This window comes from Hylaeus anthracinus, unplaced genomic scaffold (genome assembly GCF_026225885.1).
Source record: "Hylaeus anthracinus isolate JK02 unplaced genomic scaffold, UHH_iyHylAnth1.0_haploid 11982, whole genome shotgun sequence".
NCBI lineage: Eukaryota > Metazoa > Arthropoda > Insecta > Hymenoptera > Colletidae > Hylaeus > Hylaeus anthracinus.
In genome coordinates this window covers 13,802,310-13,823,768 of record NW_026534330.1, presented here as the reverse complement: position 1 = coordinate 13,823,768, position 21,459 = coordinate 13,802,310, and the positions used below count along the sequence as shown (strand labels likewise).

Here is a 21,459-nt window from a genome sequence, read left to right as displayed (position 1 = left end):
CTTAATATCTCCTTAACGAAGCCCCATCCGACATTTTTGCAAAGGAAATTGTTGTTCAGAATCGTCTCAGCTACCCCCCGTTTCCGGCTCCTCCCCGACTTTTGGGACACCTTGTATAGGTACAGTATTCAACATTCCAAAATCAACTAGAATATTCATAGTTATGATAATGTAAATTGCACAGAAAAAGGAACAACAATAAAAACAAACATAATTATATGTAGTATAATCCCTCAAGGGGTCAATATAATTTTTGCACTAGTTTTTTTTAATAAATGTCGAGATATGAAAACACGTGCTTAAATGATCAGCGTTAACTCAACGTCTTTTTATCTTATCTCGGTGATTTGATTATCGTCCTAGTGTCATGTAACGAGCTGTCCACTAAACACGTGCTCGATTTTTTCCTTTCTTCTCTCCTATTGCGAATACAGTCTCGCAACAAATTCTAACGCAAACACTTGTCTTTTGCGGCGCGCGGCTTAATCGCGTTAACTGAGTCGATATATGAAAAAGAATGGAAACAAGTAATACCAGAACTGATATCTTTAATCGGAGGGAAGAAGTTACAATACACCTAAACTAGCTAAATCTGATCATATAAATCGTCTGTAACGTCTAGCAGATATAATCGTCGCGATAAAAGTTTTTCTTTTCCAATATCGATGATCTTAATCTCGTTGTTCGTCTTGACAGCGCTGTAGCACGCTTATCCTTCAACGTTCTTCACTGGAGTAATTAAGTTTCCTGGCTTTCACGTTAGTTAATCCAATTTTGGAAATTTAAGTTTCTATGAAAATCAATTTTAATTCGGTGTAATATAAAAAAAATGTTGAACCATTTTAGTAACATAAATTTTATTCTACGTTTTGTTTTCTTTTTTTTTGTTACAATTTTACGTACATTTAAAACACAAATAATAATTCAGTTGACGATGAATGTAATATTTATATCGTAACTGTTACGAGAAATGTATCTACAAAATAATTTTAACGCGCTTTACATTTGCGTAGTTATTAACAATAACTTATAATTCATTTCGCTGGCATACATTTCCTGAATTATTACATTTAGCCTACATTATAAAACTAGCTGCACCCTGCGGTTTCACTAGCGTGGAATACTATTCTTATTCACGTAGGTGCAGTAATTACTATACATAGTGTTTGTGTTAGTATGTAAGTAGGTACTTCGAAACACGGACGGATTTAACTGGGTGTAGGGTAGAGATAGATTTTGAAATGTAAATATTAATGATGAATTCGGTCGTGTAATAGATAACCAATAATTCACTTTTCTGTGAATTATTTTTATTTTTCATTATCTCCTAAAGTATGCGACCAAACAACATGCTGTACAGGGCAAATTTTAGCTTCATGAAATTTCCAGATGATAAAATGATTCTTTTTTATAAAGATTAATATACAGGATGTCCAAAAAATGTTGAGGGTCATTGAAAAGGGTGGTTCGGGAGGTGATTTGAAACAACTTTTTCCTTAGCGAAAATGTTGTCCGAGGCTTCGTTAAGAAGATATTAACGGAAAACACTGTCCAATCAGAGCGTGAGTATGTCGGTGGGCGGGCCGCGGTAGCGAAGCCTACGCGCTCTGATTGGTCGGGGTTTTCTGTTAATATCTCCTTAACGAAACCTCAGACAACATTTTCGCTAAGGAAAAAGTTGTTTCAAATCACCTCCCGAATCACCCCTTCCAAGGTGTTACCACATTTTTGGGACACCGTGTATTATACCTAATAAGTACCCTTAAAGTTCACCTTATAATTTTCAATTCATTTTTAACATAAAAAACGTTATTGTGGTTTAAATATAAGAGCTAGGTATATCGTGTCGCTGACTTTTTTTTTTAATCTATTCATAACCAATATTTTTGTATTACATTATTTTCACGTATATCCAACCATTTGGTCAGCGTACGGCGATAAAGTAGCCAAGCAATACTTCTCTTCTAACTTGATTTACAAATTTTGAGATTTCACATTGAAAAGGTATTTTTATCGAAATAAAACATAGCCTATGTTACTCAGGGATAGTGGAACTTTCTATTACTGAAAAAATGTTAAAAATCGGTTCAGGAATTCCGGAGATTATCACCTGCATCCAAACAAACAAATAAATAAACTTTACTTCTTTATAATATTAGTATAGATTGCCCAGTCTACTTTCACGAACACTTATTATAATATTACTATTACAATCATTTATTATGATCTATTGTCAAAGACAGTTAACACGAGTCTAAAAATAATATTAACGAAATTAAAAATTTCTGGAAAGACACTTTAGAATTATCAAACAAAGAGATTATCTGACAATTCTGACAAGTATGTCTGCTGATCTTGTATGATTACATCTTGTTCGATAAGTATGATTACCTTCACTTTCTTCCTAACCGCAGTTACATTATAGTCTAATGAAACAGTTTAATGAATTAGATCGGTATGATTTAACTATTGTGTAACTGTGATTAGGAACACAGTAAAAGTAATATCTTCTCACAAGATTTTTCGAACTCTGTTCATGCATCAGCATTTAACATAATCCATAGTTGTACTTACTAAATTTATTATAAGTCGTTGTAATGGTTTGCACTTAGTGTAAGAGAGCGATAGAGAAGACGAAATAAGTTCAAGATTCGATAAATCAATTATTTTTCATAGAATACACGATGTGTTCTAATCTTCTAATAATATTGTGATCAACGTATCACACAAAATTGTTTCGTTTTAATTATAAATGATATTCTGTTTGTCTTTTTTTTTTTTTTAAATAGTTTCGCAAGCCTATAGTCCAAATAGTATATTTCTTAACACTAGACCTATTATAAATAGTCCAATATCTTTGAAATTAGACGAGGGAGAAACGAATCAATTCATCGATTCATAATTAGTTCCCTATATTAATAATTGTCCTACTTAATACATTCAGTATACAGGATGTCCCATTTTAATTTGGACACCGTAATAACTCGAAAACATGGGGTTTTAGCAACAAGAGTTTCAGACAACAGTTTCATGGTTCTGAGAGGGACAGAAGATGGAATTATCAATTCGATCATAGATGGGGTCGCTTAGAATATTCCTTCATGGTGGCCATTTTCTTAAACGGAAATCTATCTTATTATCCTAATGGAAATTGTGACTGGTATTGAGACGAAAATAACGCTTTTTGTTTTTTTTTTTTTATTCGGATCATTTTTGATCGAGTCATAGTGCTTTAAAGTTAAATATTTCTCAAATTCAATTTGTGTGTATGTGTCACACACACATATACACACTCGCACAGAGAGGGTTTGGAGCCATTAATTAAATACTATGGGAGTAACATAATATCTAAGTATGACACAATAAATAAGTTTGAAAATAACAAAATCTAAAGCGCTGTAACTCGGTTAAATAAAATCCGAATGAAAACAAAAATCAAAAATCGTTGTTTTAGTCTCAATATCAGCTACAATTTTCATCAAGATAAAAACATCGACTTCCATGTTTTAAAAATGTCCGCCATAATAAAATATCGTTAATGGCGCCATCTATAATGAAATTGATAATTCCATCTTTTGCATATCTCCGAAACATAAAATTTTTGTCTGAAAAATTTTTTGATAAAGTTTTTTTGATGAAACCCCATATCTTTGAGTTATTACGGCGTTTCAGTTAAAATTGGACACTCTGTACAAAAACGTATAACATACTTATTACATCGAACAATTTCTTAAATAAAGTGACTAGCTTGCTAATTCCAGTGTTCGATACCAATCACATTAAAATCTTTTATTCTTCTTTTATCTTCCGTATCCCTATTACACGCCGCGCGTGCCAATAAACTTGCATGCCAAAACGTTTTGTAAGTAACTTTCATTCGCTCAACACCATGCGGAATATATCTACAGCTCGATAATCGAGGTCCCGCTGTATCTCAAAATCGTATTTGCCGCTTCGTTTCACGATCAGAAGCGACAAGATAAGGTCAACGCCAAGAGCGTACATCCAACTAGCGTTTCTATTCTTAGAAAACGCTTAATATCGCACGAGACATGTTTTTTTCGTACAACATCCATACTAATAGCGATCAGTGTCGATCGTGATCGCGTGCGAATTTATTGGCCCATCGCGAGTTCGCGCGATCGGTGATAATTCGAGACGAATTAAAAAAATAATTAATGGTAAATTGAGAAGAAAGTTTGTTCGCCAGGATTCGATAGAGGAGCAGTGCAAATTCGTTTGGTATTTGCCGTGTGCAGATGTACGACTCTACTGCCAGCATATATGCACAGTACGTAGCCGTCTCGTTGACAATAAATATCACATTTTTTTATTAGTCTACAGAACAAGCGTTTACATATTTACGTAATCTGCTTATTGTGTTGGGGACTTTAAGGAGGTATTTTAGTCTAGAGCTTCAATTTTTACTTCTTTTTGAGGATTTTTGTTTTGTTTAATCCATTAGGAATTGTGATAAAGGATTTTCCACACGTATTTATTCACATTTTACGAACGTACATAGTTAAATTAAAATTAAACGTAGTATATGTGATTTTTTGCGGACCCTTCTGAAAAAAGTATATGTTCGTTATTGCTACAATTTCAGGCGTTCTGCTTATCTGAAATGAAATAATCTAGGAACATCTTCATTAATATTAACGTCGCTATGGCCCGAACCAGAATAATTATGAAATATTGAAGATTTAAAAAATTGGCAGCACTTTAAAGTTTGAATATTCTTGAATATTTGGGTATTTTAGTCTAGAGCTTCAATTTTTAATTCTTTTTAAAGAGTTCTTTTTGTTTAATTTATAAAGAATGTATATTGAGAGGCCTTTGCACACGTAACAATTTTTTGCAGGTAAAAATAATCAAACTGGAACATAATACAAGTGATCTTATACAGTCCCTCCTGAAAAAAAGTATGTTCTCTATTCCATGATTTCAGGCGTTCAGCTTATCTGAAATGAAAAAATCAAGAATCCTCTTCGTTAATATTAGCATCGCTATGGTCTAAACAAGAATAATTATGAAATATTGAAGGTTCAAAAAATTACCAGGACTTTAAAGTTCGAATATCGATTTTTTGTATTTTGTTTTGTCCTTAGTATATTAAAAAACTATATTTAGAATAATCGGATTTTGAAAACCATGGTTCAGGTGATAAAGGCACATGTGGTCATGATTCACTCCAAATTTGAAGTCATTCGGTCAACTGGAATTCGAGATTTCATGGCAACCATTTCAAAAAGTATAATTTTCAGGAAATCGCGTTTGAAATTTTTTATATCAGATACGTATACTTACGAATACGATTAAAATCCAATTATTGCTTACTTGTGGAAAATGAATGTCACTTTTGCGCATTTTACACATTATCAATGAAGAAATTGTAGTAAACACTACAAAGGAACTTAAAATGCAGTATTCAAATGAACTTCAAATGATAACGTCGACGTCGTTGCAGGCACCTAACTTCGTTAATTTTCCGAATTTAACAAAATCCATTGGCAGATATATTATTAAATGTCTACACTTCGGGAAAATGCAAAGAAAATTGATATTTTAAAAGTTCTAGTCTAAAACAGAGCTGTAAATTCGTAATTACAATTACAAAACGATTACTTGACCAAGTAATTGAATAATTGCCATTACAATTACTCTGTCGCATGTAATGGTATTTCCAATTACTTAATTACTACCAGTAATCCCAGGCACTAGATAATAATTACTTATAACGACCCAGAAAGTAATTAAAAAGCGTCTCAAATATAAAGTAGTGAAAAATACCTAAAAGTAACTAAAAAGTAAATATAACTACTTTTTTAATCACTTCCAAGTAATTGCAGTGACATGGACAGTAATTTTTAAAAGTAATGATTACTGTCTGCCAATTATTTGTAATTACTTGAAAGTAATTAAAAAATTAGTTAGAATTACTTTTCAATTACTTGTAGGTACACTTAATTACTTTATATTTGAGACGCCTTTTAATGATTATCTGGGCAGTTATAAGTAATTATTAAAATATAATTGAATTACTCAGTAAGTAAGAATAAGGTATTGCATAATTACTAAAAAGAAAGTAATCAACAATTACTTAAATAATTACTTTCTAATTCCAAAGTAATTGTTCCAAATTGTAATAAATTCCAAAATAATCATTACTTTACAGCTCTGGTCTAAAATGCCCCCTGAAGTTCGGAGAGACCAAATGAACATCCTGTATGGTACATATTAATCGTTAAGAACGAAACGCGTTAACAGAGTGTTCCATAACGAACGAGGGACATATTAGGTTGTCCCGAAAGTTTCTTTCGCGAGTTGCACTCAATTATTTTATGTGGTCGCGTTTACAGGGTGTCCCGAAAATGTTGTAACACCTTGAAAGGGGTGGTTCGAGAGGTGATTTGAAACAACTTTTTCTTTAGCGAAAATGTTGTCCGAGGCTTCGTTGAGGAGATATTAACAGAAAACACTGACCAATCAGAGCGCGAGTATACCGTTGGAGCGGCCGCGGTAGCGTAAGCTACGCGCTCTGATTGGTCGAGGTTTTCTGTCAATATCTCCTCAACGAAGCCTCGGACAACATTTTCGCTAAGGAAAAAGTTGTTTCAAATCACCTCCCGAATCACCCCTTTCAAGGTGTTACAACATTTTTGGGACACCCTGTATATAAATAGACAGTCTAATTTCATGGATATTCATGTTGTAACAGTAATGGAGCAAATTAACCGTGCACAATTCAGTAATGTAATATAAAACATAAACTATTGGACATGTATTACTTATTAATAAAGCGAAAGAAACTTTTGGGACAACCTAATACTTTTAAATGTCTACACTTCGGGAAAATGCAACAAAAATTGATAGTTTAAAAGTTCTAGTCTAAAATACCCCCTGAAGTTAGGAGAGTCCAAATGAACACCCCGTATGGTACATATTAATCGTTAAGAACAAAACGCGTCAACAGAGTGTTCCATGACGAACGAGGGAATTCAATTTAATTTTAGATGGTGACAATTGGTAGCTCTGTTTACGGGACCCGAGTTGTGTGCCCGCAAGCCCATTTTGAAAATTAATCATCTATCCAACTAATAGTCTGGGTTGCGTGGTTTTATCAACGCTTACGTAATTTCCTAATCACGTGTAATAGTAATACGGCAAGCAGTGAACGTGAAGCAACGAAAGCGGCCAGGTTAATATTTGAAAGTCAAACAGAGAACTATGTCCCCACGGGAATTTCCGTCGCCTCCTTTTCCGAATTCAACAAAACCAATTGGCAGATATATTATTAAACGTCTACAATTTGAGAAAATGCAAACAAACAATTGATATTTTAAAAGTTCTAGACTAGAATACTCCCACGGAAAAACAGTGGGTATCGTTAGTCCCGTTGGAGCGGACGATCAAGTGTCTCGCTTCGTCATCTTGAGCTTTATTATTAGACAGCCAGTCACTCTGCGTTGGTTGGGAGGTTCAGTGAAAGAGTTCTGCTTGTTTGTTGAACTCATTCGAGATTGGGTAGATGTCACGGTTGACGCTAACCGAGGTTTCCGGGTACACGCGGTGTCCTTTGAACGAGATACTAGCAGCCTAGGATATTGTGAGCGTTGAAAGCCTCGAATGTCCATTTGGAGATAGAATATTATTTCTAGCAAAAAAGTTGTAAATCTATTTTATTTAAAATCGTGAGTGTGGGTATAAAATGGAGATTTTTAGTTGATTTATCTGTAGTTATCTGTAGTATGCCTTCTTAAGAAGTAGTAGCGCCTACATGTAGTATATTGTTACATAGTGCATCACTAACGATACTAGTCAAATGATTGATGATAATTATTGATACAGGAAACCACAGTGACTCATAATTAGACTGCGGATCTTTATGCAAAATAAAATCTTCGTGAACGTGCCTACAAAAATTTAACTTAAATAGGAATTTATTTTATTCTGCAAATATTATAACATGAACTTTACTTTCAATCTTTTTTATATTCTTGCATATTATTTGCGTTTTGTAATTTCTTGCAAATTCAAATTTCCTATAAGTGCATAAAGATCCCCAGTCTACTAATAATAAAAACCGTACAAGGGACGTGAAAGTATATTTCACCTAGGAATACAGTGTAGGAATTACAAAGGAATTTTGACAGCTGATACACGACGAAAAATTTGAATTTTTACGGAAATAAAAAGCTCGTAGGAATCTAATCACATTGCCACTTTTCATATTGACACCTGAAACTTAATGGTGGAAACACCATTTGGAAATAATTCTAGTTATTTATATTTTTGCTATTATTTGAATTTATTCAAGATCATCTGAAACTTCATCAAATATATAACTAAAATAAAATATAAAGAATAATAATTATATCCAAAAAAATATTAAAGTTAAAGTTACTAAATTTTTTATAAAAATAATTCTTGAATATTGAGCTATAAAAATCAATGCAAATTCTCTTCTATAATATTTTAACCAAAAATATTAAATGGAAATAATATAATTAATTAATTAATTAAATAATATATATAAGAAAACCTTAAATCATTTTAATATACAAAAATTTGTTAAAGGAAACGCCTCAATTACAAAATTAAAGAGAATAATATTAAAAATAAACTAACTTGATACGAAATTGATCGAGCAACTAAAAGAATAGACCCTAATAATGAATAATTAGATGATCAGAAACCAAAATTTAATGGTTTTTAATATTGTATAATACCGTAGTAAGAAATTAGAAACAAAATTATTTTTAATAATATTTCACAAACATAGGACAAAGTTTTAAGTTTCAAGAATTTTTGTACCTATCGTTAATTATTTATTTTATCTTCAGCTGCAAGGCTTTCTACAACAAGTCAAAGCTTTTAACCGATAACCTTCGTTAATTGAAGCAATAAGATAAATTACGTTCTCTTTCATGTGATGTAGAAACAGAAAAAAAATAACAGTATAACGAACTCTGTTTTACGCTGTAATATATCGTCATCGCCACAAAGTAGATAACTTTTTTCTTCGTTGAAGTTTCATAAGCCTTCCAACGGCGTTTCAATTTTTCCAATTTCGTTTCCTCGATAATTATGTATAACAGCAAGTGAAACTGTGAGTGTCAATGTTTGCCATATGATAATATTGTTCTATATAAATAAGCTTTGTTAACCTTATTTACATAGGTATCTATTAGTTCTGATATACATACAGTACTGTGCAAAAGTCATAAGCCACCATGTGAAGCTTGAAAATAAATTTATGCTCAGGAAAGAAATATGATGTACGCTTGTTATTACGCTTTATACAGGGTGTCCCAAAGATGTTGGGGCTCCTTGAAAAGGGTGGTTCGGGAGGTGATTTGAAACAACTTTTTCCTTAGCGAAAATGTTGTCCGAGGCCACGTTGAGGAGATATTAACGAAAAACACTGACCAATCAGAGCGCGCGTATACTGTTGGAGTGGGCGCGGTAGCGTACGCTACGCGCTCTGATTGGTTAGTGTTTTCTGTTAATATCTCCTTGACGAAGCCTCGGACAACATTTTCGCTAAGGAAAAAGTTGTTTCAAATCATCCTCTGAATCACTCCTTTCAAGCTGTTACAAAATTTTTGGGACACCCTGTATATGCCGATAACTATATGGCAATTATTGTTCGACAATGATGATGACTGTTTAACAATTCCGATCTCTATATGTCGATGTTTGTATGCCAATGACTATACAGGGTGTCCCAGAACTCCTGTAAGAACCAGAAATGGGGGATAGCTAACACGATTTAGAGCAACAATTTAATTTGTAAAAATGTCGGTGACTTCCAACATTTTTAGGACAGCCTGTATAATTCTATCGATATGTACATTGATGTCTACTTTTACTCTACAATCTACATTGGTTATATTCTCTCTATTATCAATGGCATTATAGAATTAAAATTTTGAACTAATTACGAATGTTCGTATACTTTCGACACGGTACAAAAATCAACTTGTGGCTACAGTAACGATAATTCTTTGTATATTATAATAAAAATGGGTGTTCAGATGTTGTTTGGCACGTTAAATATGATAATCTCATTGATTTAATTGAAAAATTGTCTTAAGATACCGAAACCTTCATAATCCAAGTGTTTGTATACTTTTGATTCGCACTGTAGTATGTCCCGACGACATTGAAATTAAAATAATAAAGTATAGCTCATTTAACACGTCACCCATAAATGGGTGATTTTCACTGAGGAATTAACTACATTAATTCTGAAAGTCAAATGTTAAAGAGATTGCAAACATGAATTTAATAAATCTTAGATTACATCATTTCTAATTGCACAGAAACAAAATTTTATCTTCGTAGGAATATTCACGTTTATTGGTCTGGTAGTCGGTACTATGTTAATGAATGAGATATAATAGTAGCGGCCATATACTTACGGAATACACAAGTAATTATTTTTATTATGCGATCTACATAATTCTCGTCAACACTATCTGTCTATAAATGTAATATTAATTTATAATATTTTTCTTAAATTTGGTGTACATAGTACTATTCCTGTTTGTGGTTACAGTAACAATTCTTTGCATATTATAATGCAAATACGCGTTCAGATGTTGTTTGGCACCTTAAATATGATAATCTCATTGATTTAATTGAAAAATTGTCTTAAGATACCGAAACTTCAAAAGTCCAAAATTTAATACGCGGTGTACTGTGTATATGCGGTGATATATTACACTCTCAATTAACCATGAGTAATTACTCATCGTTTCCGATAAGAAGCTCTACCAATGCGTTAAAAATTCGATCGGGTTAGATATGAAAATGACGCGCGTGGGATGTACAGGGAACTCTCAGAGATCGATTGGCTCTCGGTTGATCGCGGCAACATGTTTGCACAATGACGAGTGACTGGTATAGTTAACAAAGATGCTTTCGAAACACTCTTCTGCGAGGCAGATCGATAGGAAGGATTCCAGTAGGTGATGGAAATGGAGAATGTACACGGTGTATAAAAGATATTCGTCGCGGCAGTTGTATCGATGAAAATTTAAGAATCGTCTATTAGAAATGGGGTATAATGAAAAGATAAAATACTAATTTTATTAAAGAAAAGTTTTGACTTTATTTCCAAATGTCACAAGCAAGTTATGATTTTTAATTTTTTATTGTACGAAGAACTAGTCAAGAGTTAATGAGAAACGTTATAGAGAAAAAATAGGAACCACATTCTAGCTGTATACACTGCAATTTTCATTTATCTGTTTAGGTTTTAAGAAATTGTAGGAAGAATCCTCAGTGGCACTTGAGAGAGCCACTATTATAGACACTACAGGTCTATGTTACACCACAATCTGGTACAAAATTTATACAGAATTTCTTAGTATATAGTTTGTTATGTACACTTAGCTATAATATTGTTACTACATTGTACTTTATGTTTTCTTGTCTCTAACATACACTGAGCCTTGTTCATTAATTCATTCTCAATGTTCTCCGAACATTTTGTTATTAATAACATTGAAAACATCTATTTTATACATTTTCCATTGATTAACTAATAATTCAATATTTCTTAATGATACCTTATTGTCTAGCTTGAACTGCCTTAAGTCCTGTAAAATAATTAAGAACTGCCATCTCAACTATTTAAAATTGTTCATTTATTGGGTTATCTAGAAAGTTCGAGCCATTTTTAAGAAAAATTTAAAAGCACATTTGAATTTGGATATATATTTATAGAATTATATAAATACCATTTTGTTCCACGACCTTTCCATCTTTTAAGGGATGCACCCACGTTAATTGTTTTCAACCATTCTAATATAAACAGACGTGTACCATCTATCAAAAATTGGCACGGACTTTCCAGACAAACTAATATTTTGTTTGTCATATTATTTGCAACTACGAGATTACAATAATTAAAATATCCCATCCTGTTTAAAAATATGTCAATGACCTTCGGTAAGAAATGGTTACAACATTAAACGCGATCCCTTAACACTTTTGCTGCGGACGAAAATAAGTAGCCGTTTGCTGGGAGCTGCAACTATGATATTTTTTTTAATGAAAAATTTCTTACAAATGTTCTAATATGATTATTTTGAAAAACATATATTTGTGGTAATTTATTTTATATATAATATGATTGTCTAATTAAAAAAAAAAAAAAAATGAAAACTGAAAAATAATAAAAACAACCATATATTTTCAGTAGAACGCACATGTGCGTCATCCGCAGCGAAAGTGTTAAACAGTGTAGCTTTGTCCTATAGATTTCTGTCATAAAACCAAAAGTATGGTTTTAAGTTTCAACGAAAAAATTATACATACTAAAAAATAAAATTCTTGTTTATTATATTCTTAAAGCCTTTTCGAGCAACGGTTTTACTATAATTTCAATCAAAAATATAAACATTTGTTGATGAAATTTATTGTAATATTTTTATTTACACACTTTGGAAGTATAACAATTGAATTCAGAGAGTCGAAACGATAACTAAATGAAAGCTTAACTGTATGTCTTGTTGGAAGCTTTTCGGTTGATTTTGTATAGGAGCAGCGAGAAATATGTAGTTTTGTTCCACTCTGTATATAGCCAATTCGCGCGCCGATCACGTTTCGGGCTTATGTTTTTTTATGACTAATGGCATTGACATGTTCTTTTTTGTATAGATTAAAAGAAATAGTTAACTAATTTTTTGAATTTTGTAAGAGCTTATTATTATTGTATTTAAAAGAACATCTGTTTTAGAAAATCTCTTGAAATAAGTATCTTTGAGTTTATGTAATAAAAATTTGATTAAAAAATATTTTACACTTCTCTTTAAAACAAACGTAAAACACACGTAATAGTATTGATTGATTAAAAATATTACAGATTATATACGTTGTTAAACGTATGTTTCATTTGTATGAAAAGAATTGTTTAATTTAATCATTTTTAACAAAATTTTAGATACATCGACAATAAAATTGCATAATAAACAAGAAAATCTGTAATTTTTGTTTAAGTTTATTATTTACTAGTTTTATTATTATTTATTTATTAAGTTTATTTTTTATTATTTAAATCTGTAACTTTGTAAATTTGTAATATACAATTATGCATCGAAAAAAAAAGATGATTTATTATCACCAAACATTCAACAAAATTCCCTATAAGTTTCATAACGATCCACTTAATGCATTGTTTCTAAAACATTCGTAAAAAAGTTTCTTACTAAATTGAAAACAATTAATCTTAATAACAGTGCTCGATGTAGCGTGTAGATCAAAATGAATTATACGAGCGTTGTGCACACTAATATGGACTTATCAGGAGTCCTAATAGCGTGTTGCGTCTATAACAGTTACATTTAACGACGACGAAATCCTCTAATTAATGCGCGTTAATTCCCCGAGACACTTAATTGCGTCGAGTTAGTGCTCGACTGCTTGTATCAGAAACACTTCCCAGTTATGATTCAATTTAAAGTACAGGGTGTACAAAAATTATTGCTCACCACTTTCAGGAGTTATTGTACACATCTGGATCGGTGGACATTTGCGAAAGAAACCGTCCGCAAAATCCATTATGACCTCGAAATTTAAGGTCAAAGTTTTTTTTTTAATTTTAAAAAATTCTACTCGAGGAGTAGGTAAAAAGCATCAAAGGAACTATATACTAGAGACGAACCGTTTTCGCGTAAAAAATTGTTAAAGTTTTCGCAAATTCTCTTTTGCAAATGTCCACCGATTCAGATGTGTACAATAACCCCTGGAAAGTGGTGACCATTAATTTTTCTACACCCTGTACATACTTAAAAGTAACGAGGTTTTTTTTTCAAATTTTCGAAGATTACTATTTAATGATAATAATTTAACTGAAGTATTTAATACGTGAAAATTTCCTTAGTTGTGTTTCTCGATACCATTCCTTTTGCCATAATCTTCAGCTGTTGCTGAAAGTTTATAGTATTTGACGTAATAATTTATCTCACAATTAATGTAACATAACCTGTGTTCCAGATAAATTGTATATTGAGGTTTAGTGTACGTATTACATTTTGAAAAAAATTAAATGGATCTTGTAAAAATGGAAGAGCATAACGTGGTCAAGTTCCATATTAGACATTGAAGCTTCATAAATTTCGATAGCATAACAATGCCATGGGTACGATTATTATTATTTATCCCTAGTTAAATTGTATATTGATGTTTACCGTGCTTATTATCAAATTTTGGGAAAACCAGATGAATCCTGTAAAAATAGAAGAGCAAAAAGTTACATATTAGACAATGGTCCTATTTATATTATGTATCATTATTATACAAAGATTTTTCACTTAATTTCCTCACCCAAAACATCTCTGTTTCTCGTGACAATATAAACAAACATTAAGAGCAAGAATCCTTTAAAACAAAAGCTTGTACTACTTAAAATCGTAACTTTCACGAAAGCAAGGTTAATTTTTATAGCTTGAACTTTGACTGTAATTATTTAAAAAAAGAGAATGAATTTAATGAATATATGTATAATAGTGTCGCACGTGAGCATTGAAATATGTCAACGTAATTTTCTTTGCTCACGTCAGGGTGCATCCAACAAAATCGAATCTCGTATCTTTATATCCTTGCCTGTATATTTTATTCATAGTTTGTCTAATTTAGCTACAAAACAAGTCGCAAAGACTTAATTCCTTAAGTCCGTCTGGCTTTCAAATGACATTATGAATGTTTCCACTGTTCGCGGTCATCGGTCGATTTAAGTAGTAACAACTTGTTACAATAGATCGCCAGCTGCCATAAATTTATTCACAATTATCGCAACAGACGTAAACATCACGCGTGCTCGATAAATCGACTTGTGTGATGTCATGTCGCTATTACGAAAGACGATCGTCTGGGAAGTTATAGCTTTGACATTGCTGATATTCACATGGGATTGTCGTCAGCAGTTAAGACTATGTACAATTGCACGTACATATGTATCTAGCTACGAGTTCTCCTATCAGGGCCGACCTGGACCACTTTGGCGCCCTGTGCACGAATTTCAACCTTCGTTCAAATAAGCCTCTGTTTACGAATTTATTACGAACAAATGGTTCGATGAAATTACTTGAAATTTTGTACACGTTCGTATACATAATTTAAATTAGAGAAGAAAATTTTTGTATGAAGATTCATCGGTGTCTTTTTTCCAAATAAAGAGCGCTCTGCCATGATTCGCTTTTTGAAGCACTTTGCGTGAGAAAGCATCACTAGCCAGAAAAGGAATCATTAACGACCCAATGTGCGATTGTGATCAGGGAGAAGAAGATATCGATCACTTTGTATTCGAATGTATACTCTATAATTGGGAAAGGGATATAATTAACCATAAATTAAGAAAAGAAATAAACTTAACAGTATTAAAGTTTACAAAATCATAGTAGAATTCTTAAATAAGATCACTAAGGCAATTTAATACAATCAGAAGTCTGAAATAGAAATACGAGTGGATGTGTAATAGCCAATGAAAAGTGATAGACAACCCTTAGTCGTAAATTGAAGAACAATATAACTATGTTCCCGGATTATTAAGACTTAGCAGTATTAAAGTTCACAAAGTTATAGTAAGATTCTTAAATAAGATCACTAAGGCAATTTAATACAATCAGAAGTCTGAAATAGAAATACGAGTGGACGCGTAATAGTCAATGAAAAGTGATAGACAATCCTTAGTCGTAAATTAGAAAGCAATATAATTATGTAATAAGATGGAACTAATTTAACAACCGAAACAAATTTGACTCCGACGGCCCTGGATTTGACGACCCTATACGGGTCACACAAGGAACTTCCCGATTTCCGATTACAGCGCCATCTATCGCGAATAAAAAAAATGTTTGAAACTAGTGTTTTTGAAAAGGTCTCGTAGTCAGCTTTCATAGTGCATGATAAAAAATGAGGTGTTCCATTAAAAAAATCATGTTGACCTTGACGTGACTTTGACCGGTCCTTTGAAGGTCAAACGGACACGATCGTTCAATAGAATTTTTGAAACGCTAAAACATTTCTCCAAACCATTTTTCTCACAAATGTTCCATTTTGGAAATATTTGGCTGTTTCCATACTTTTGGAGGACCCTGTATGTATATGTATACATGTGTTATACATATGCATACAAATGTAATAATAGTAATATATGTATATATATTATTTCCGTTTAGTTATTCGCTCATAAATTTATATTCTCGCATCTAGATTGCGTTATTGAGTTAAGTTTTCTTAAAAAAACTACTGGACCGAATTAGAACAAAATCTAATCAGCTCTAAGTTAGATTGATACACATCGATTGCATCATCGATCATTTTGATCTCGATATTAGTTTTTTAGAAAACGTTAATGAAAAATTTGTTTACATACGTGCGCGCGCGCGCACGCATACACAAAAACAATTTGTTAAAAATAGGCTAAAATTACTCCAATGACCTTGAAACATGGAGATCTGCTAAAAAATCGATTTTTCATTTCAGGGGCAAATACAATAACTTCCCTATAAATCGGGAAGTTAAAAAGTCCGGTTGAAAGGGTTAATCTACACCTCAGCTATCCACCACGATTTTGGTTCAAATTACACGTTTAATTATATCATTTAATATTATTTTTATTTGATATATTATTTAAAATTCATATTTTATATTAATATCTAATGAATTAGAAATTTTTGTTTGCATGTCCCTGAAATTGACACTGCTTTCTATGTATACAGTTTACGAGGAAAGAAAATGCTTTGTCACAAACGTGAATCGTCGTACTAGTACCGTAATCCTCCACGGAGCCTTGGGATTGATGATGAGTGAATAAAAACGCGTGTCATCGATGCCATAAATATTTATAAGTAATCGTGAAAGATTATAAAGTCATACCCAGCGTGACGGCTCCGCCATCTTCGCGAGTTGTGTCAGAATTGTAATTCTTTCGGCTTAATGAACACAGTCTCGCTTAAGATATTCGAAGTTTCTGCGGTTCAAGGTCACGCAAATGATAATGTCGAGTGTTCCGGTTGTAGCCCGTGGACAGGATCTCATATACACGGTGTACTTGTTTAACCGTTATCATCGTTGAAGACATTGTTTATATTTGGTAAGATATTGGAATGTAAATACGTGTCGGTGTAGTAACATTCAACCCTTTGCACTCGTGCCTTTGTTTTCTGGTATCTATCAGCAACTCGCGATGCTTTCTTAGCATTCTATCATCACGAATGCTAAGCTTACATTAACTTTGAAAATGAGATCCTTAATTTGAGAATCTTGTCACCTTTGCCTCGGCGACAATCATTTTATTGATATTTCGAGTTCCAAAGAAATTAAACCTAAAGAAAATCTAGTGGTGATTGAGAGTCACCTTTCGAGTGCAAAGGGTTAACTATATTGTTTATTATTGTATAAAGCTACATATTCTAACTTAACTATCGTTATAATATAAAATCTTGTCATAGAGTGTAGAACTCTAAGCGGAAAATAAGGCATCGAGATTCGAACCCACGATTTTCGTATCCACAGTTTTTTTTCTTACACGACTAATTCCGCACCCTACGATTCGTGTTTTTATTTGACTCCTTATTCTTAGGTATGGGGAGAGATGGGCAAAATTTGTATCTAAATACAAATTACAAATATCGAATAAAATATAAAAAAATTGTATCTATTATTCATCGAATAAAGATGCATATCTTTATTTTTATTCGATGGCTTTTTATTATATCTTTTTTTAAAGATAAAGATATGCATCTTTATTCGATGACTGTCGGAAAACATTTATTCGAAGTAAATATCGCATACCGTATGTGGGGCGCGATACTACAAGAGGAACATACAACTTTATCACAGTTTCTCTAATTAACTTACGTTCATCTTGTAACGTCACTAACGCCACCTTTACTATTTATATTCTAACAATATTTAATAAATTGGCAAAATGTTTGGAAAAATACTTGAATGATTTCGGGAGGAACGTTATTAAAGGTCTTTATTATGTTATAATAAAAAGGAGAATAATCAAAAATAATTGAAAATTGAGAAGACAAAACAAAGATGCAAGAAGAAACTAAACTAAACTAAAATTTTATTTAATCTTGTCTTCGCTAAAGGCCATATAAAGTTTATTCACATTATATCACTTATTACAAGAGAAACAAAAATTGTATTTAAGGTCACTTTTACGAAATTTCACGATCATTAATATTTCTTTAAATGTAACCACATATTTGTTTTTTCATATTCTGGTAAAGAAAAAGGAAGACAAATCCAATGATATATGATATGGTATATTAATAATAATTTTTTTTTAAATTACACTGTACTTTTACTTTCATTTTACTACACTTTTCGTTATCCTTTCGACTTTAAACTTTACATCATTTTTTGTTCTCACACCAAGTGTCACATTCTTGAAGTGATATAAGGTGAGTAAGGTCCACTGTAATCTATAATAAAATTGTCTTCGAATTACCTTCAGCATAATTAGTTGAATCTTAGGTTTTTGATGTGTATGTATACCTATAAGGTTTACAAGCTTTAAGTATTACGCTTAAAATCTTTGTAATTTATTTTTACTTGGACTACATATAAAAGAAACAGAAAAAATATATACTATACTAGGCCGTTATGATGCAATTAATGGAACATATTAACAACATATTCAAGGAATTGTGTATCAGTTAACGTAGCATTGAATCAATAAACACTGATAACCTTACTGATTCCAATTACTAGTTCTATTCAGAAATGTATCGCCAGCTAGAGGTCGCATCGTTCTTACAAATTAGAGCCACATATGCTAATATTAGTTGAGACTGCAAGAAGTTTCTGTACACGTTGGATTTATTCTTTAAGTTCTAGAAGATTGCATTGACGTTACCGGACACCATTTTCAGCACTTACGAAATTGAATATCGATTATTTATCAGCGTTTCCATTATATTTGTTTCGCTATTCTTAATTTCATATATTCTGGATCGTTCCTTACACCAGAACATTTCAAGGTCACAGCGTTAAACAACATTGATCCATTTTACATCGATTCGTAACCATACATATATTATAGTTGGAGCAGGGAAAAAATAGGCCTGCCTGTATTGTATTACGTTAGCCAAAAAGTTTTCGTGGATTTTAACGTGCAAATGAAAAATTTATCATAGACAAGGAAATATGTTTTCTGTATAATACGTTGTATAGTTTGTTCTATGATCTTTCCCCTATATTTTGGGAAAATTCATGATTACATGTTTATAGAACAGTCACGTTCAAAAGAATAATTGAAAACTGTCGGAATTTGCGAAGATTTATAAATATACAGGGTGTCCCAAAAATGTTGGAAGTCCTTGAATGGGGTGGTTCGGGAGGTGATTTGAAATAACTTTTTCCTTAGCGGAAATGTTGTCCGAGGCTTCGTTAAGGAGATATTAACAGAAAAGCCCGACCAATCAGAGCGCGTAGCCTACGCTACCGTGGCCGCTCCAACGGTATCCGCGCGCTCTGATTGGTCGGGATTTTCTGTTAATATCTCCTCAACGAAGCCTCAGACAACATTTTCGCTAAGGAAAAAGTTGTTTCAAATCACCTCCCGAACCACCCCTTTCAAGGACCTCCAACATTTTTGGGACACCCTGTATATACATAAAAAATCTAACATTGCATGTAAGATAACGAAGCTGGCCTTAAACTTTTAAAAACGCCTTGACCCATAAAAGAAACATATACTTCATATACATTATATTTATTTATATAATATTATATATTTATTATATTTATTATTATATAATTTAGGAGTTAATGGGGGTGAGTACGTTACGTGAACCAATCTGTATATACTGAACCTTAAATTTGTATAAGTATGTGTAATATGTATAGCGCAAGAAAAATGAAGAGTTTTAAATGAGAAATATAAAGCCTACCATTACAGAGGTTCCTAAATTGCATTTTAACGTAAATTGAAAAAATTCACTTGAAAACCTGTATGTTTCATTAAAAGCTGTGGTAAAATAACACAATTTTGACATCGTTTTTCATCAAACTGGGACGGTCAATGATTGTTTTGTTTTTTTTTTTTTTTTTTTTTTTTTTTTTTTTTTTTTTTTTTTTTTTAATGGTTTACAATTAGGATTTTTATAACATGTCAAACTTTTAGCAACTTTCTAAATTGCATTTTAATTTAAACTGAAAAAATCTAGGTGAAAGACTGTACGTTTCATAAGATTCTGTGTTAAAAATACAAAATTTTGATATGGTTTTTCATAAAACTGAAGTAATCAATTTACATCGACATAGGCTCCCATGATTCATATTTAATCAAATAAGAATGAAGTAAAGTTTTGTTAAAAACCTTCATTAAATAAATTCATGGAACAACTACATATCTCAAGTTAGTAATCATCACAACAAATCCACATTTTTGGTGGCCAATCCAATAAATAACTGGAAATGTCCCACATTTAAAAAAAGAAAAAACCGCAGTACCCCATCTATCTCTGTCTTTCATTAATGTGAACGTAAAATACTCAGGGTGAACCAAGTAAGTGTATCAAGTATCAAGCTATAACTTTGCTATCAATACATTTACAAAAATATGTTAAAGGGAAAAAATGAATGGTTCAAAGCGTACAATACTTTAAGAACCAGGTTTTTTTATGATTGAAAATCATTTACAAATAATGTAGGTGCAATATAGGTGAAATCTGTAGATTTTTTATAACCACAACAATGCACGTGCAATCGATATTTGCGTCACTTTTTCAAATGGAAATGCATGTTTTGTTTTACGGAGGTTGATTCCTATTGTCACTCTACATAAAAAAGTCTTAGGATAAAGTAGCGAACGAAACATTAGTTCGCGAGATATTTTAAACCGTATACGGAATGAGTCACGAATCACGAGAAACGGAACACCTGAGTACCACTATAAACATTTTAGATAGAAGAGAATGCCGAAGCGGCAAGTTGCACTGTTGAGTAGACAATACAGTGATAAGAGCGACTCTTCTACGCCTTCAAGATTGCATAAAGATCATGGTTTCTTTCTTTGGTATCCTAATTGATGTCAAGGCGAGTTTAATGACACCAAATACAATACAACAAAAAAGTAAAAAAATTACTCCAAGTACATGAAAAAGAGGAGGATTCAAAGAGTTATCATAGAAACATAGAAGATCCTCATAAAAAACTACAAGAAAATAGAAAAAGATGTGATAATCTTGAAATGCCCTTGAAGTCGGATAGTGCTTCGCATACAACTTTGACAAGGGCTTAATGATTTAATTCTTTTTTAACGAGTCAAAGCATTTCCTTTGGCTGGGTAAAACATAAAATTTATTTATTTAATTCACACGAGTTAATTGATAAATAATAATTGATAAATTAAATATCGTCTAGAATTGAACAAATATATTTAGACACTTGAGAAATATAATATTTTTATACCAATTTATTTATTTAATT

General features: G+C 32.0%; 2 protein-coding genes across 2 annotated transcripts in view; one reads left to right on the top strand and one right to left on the bottom strand.

The window, feature by feature from the left end:
- Window positions 1-21,459, top strand: part of LOC128886402 (facilitated trehalose transporter Tret1-like) — a 56,169-nt gene that overhangs the window by 20,989 nt on the left and 13,721 nt on the right. The gene's annotated exons all lie outside the window — the stretch shown is intronic.
- The window catches only part of LOC128886434 (NADH dehydrogenase [ubiquinone] 1 beta subcomplex subunit 5, mitochondrial), a 60,098-nt gene that overhangs the window by 38,392 nt on the left and 247 nt on the right, over window positions 1-21,459 (bottom strand). The window lies entirely within an intron of this gene.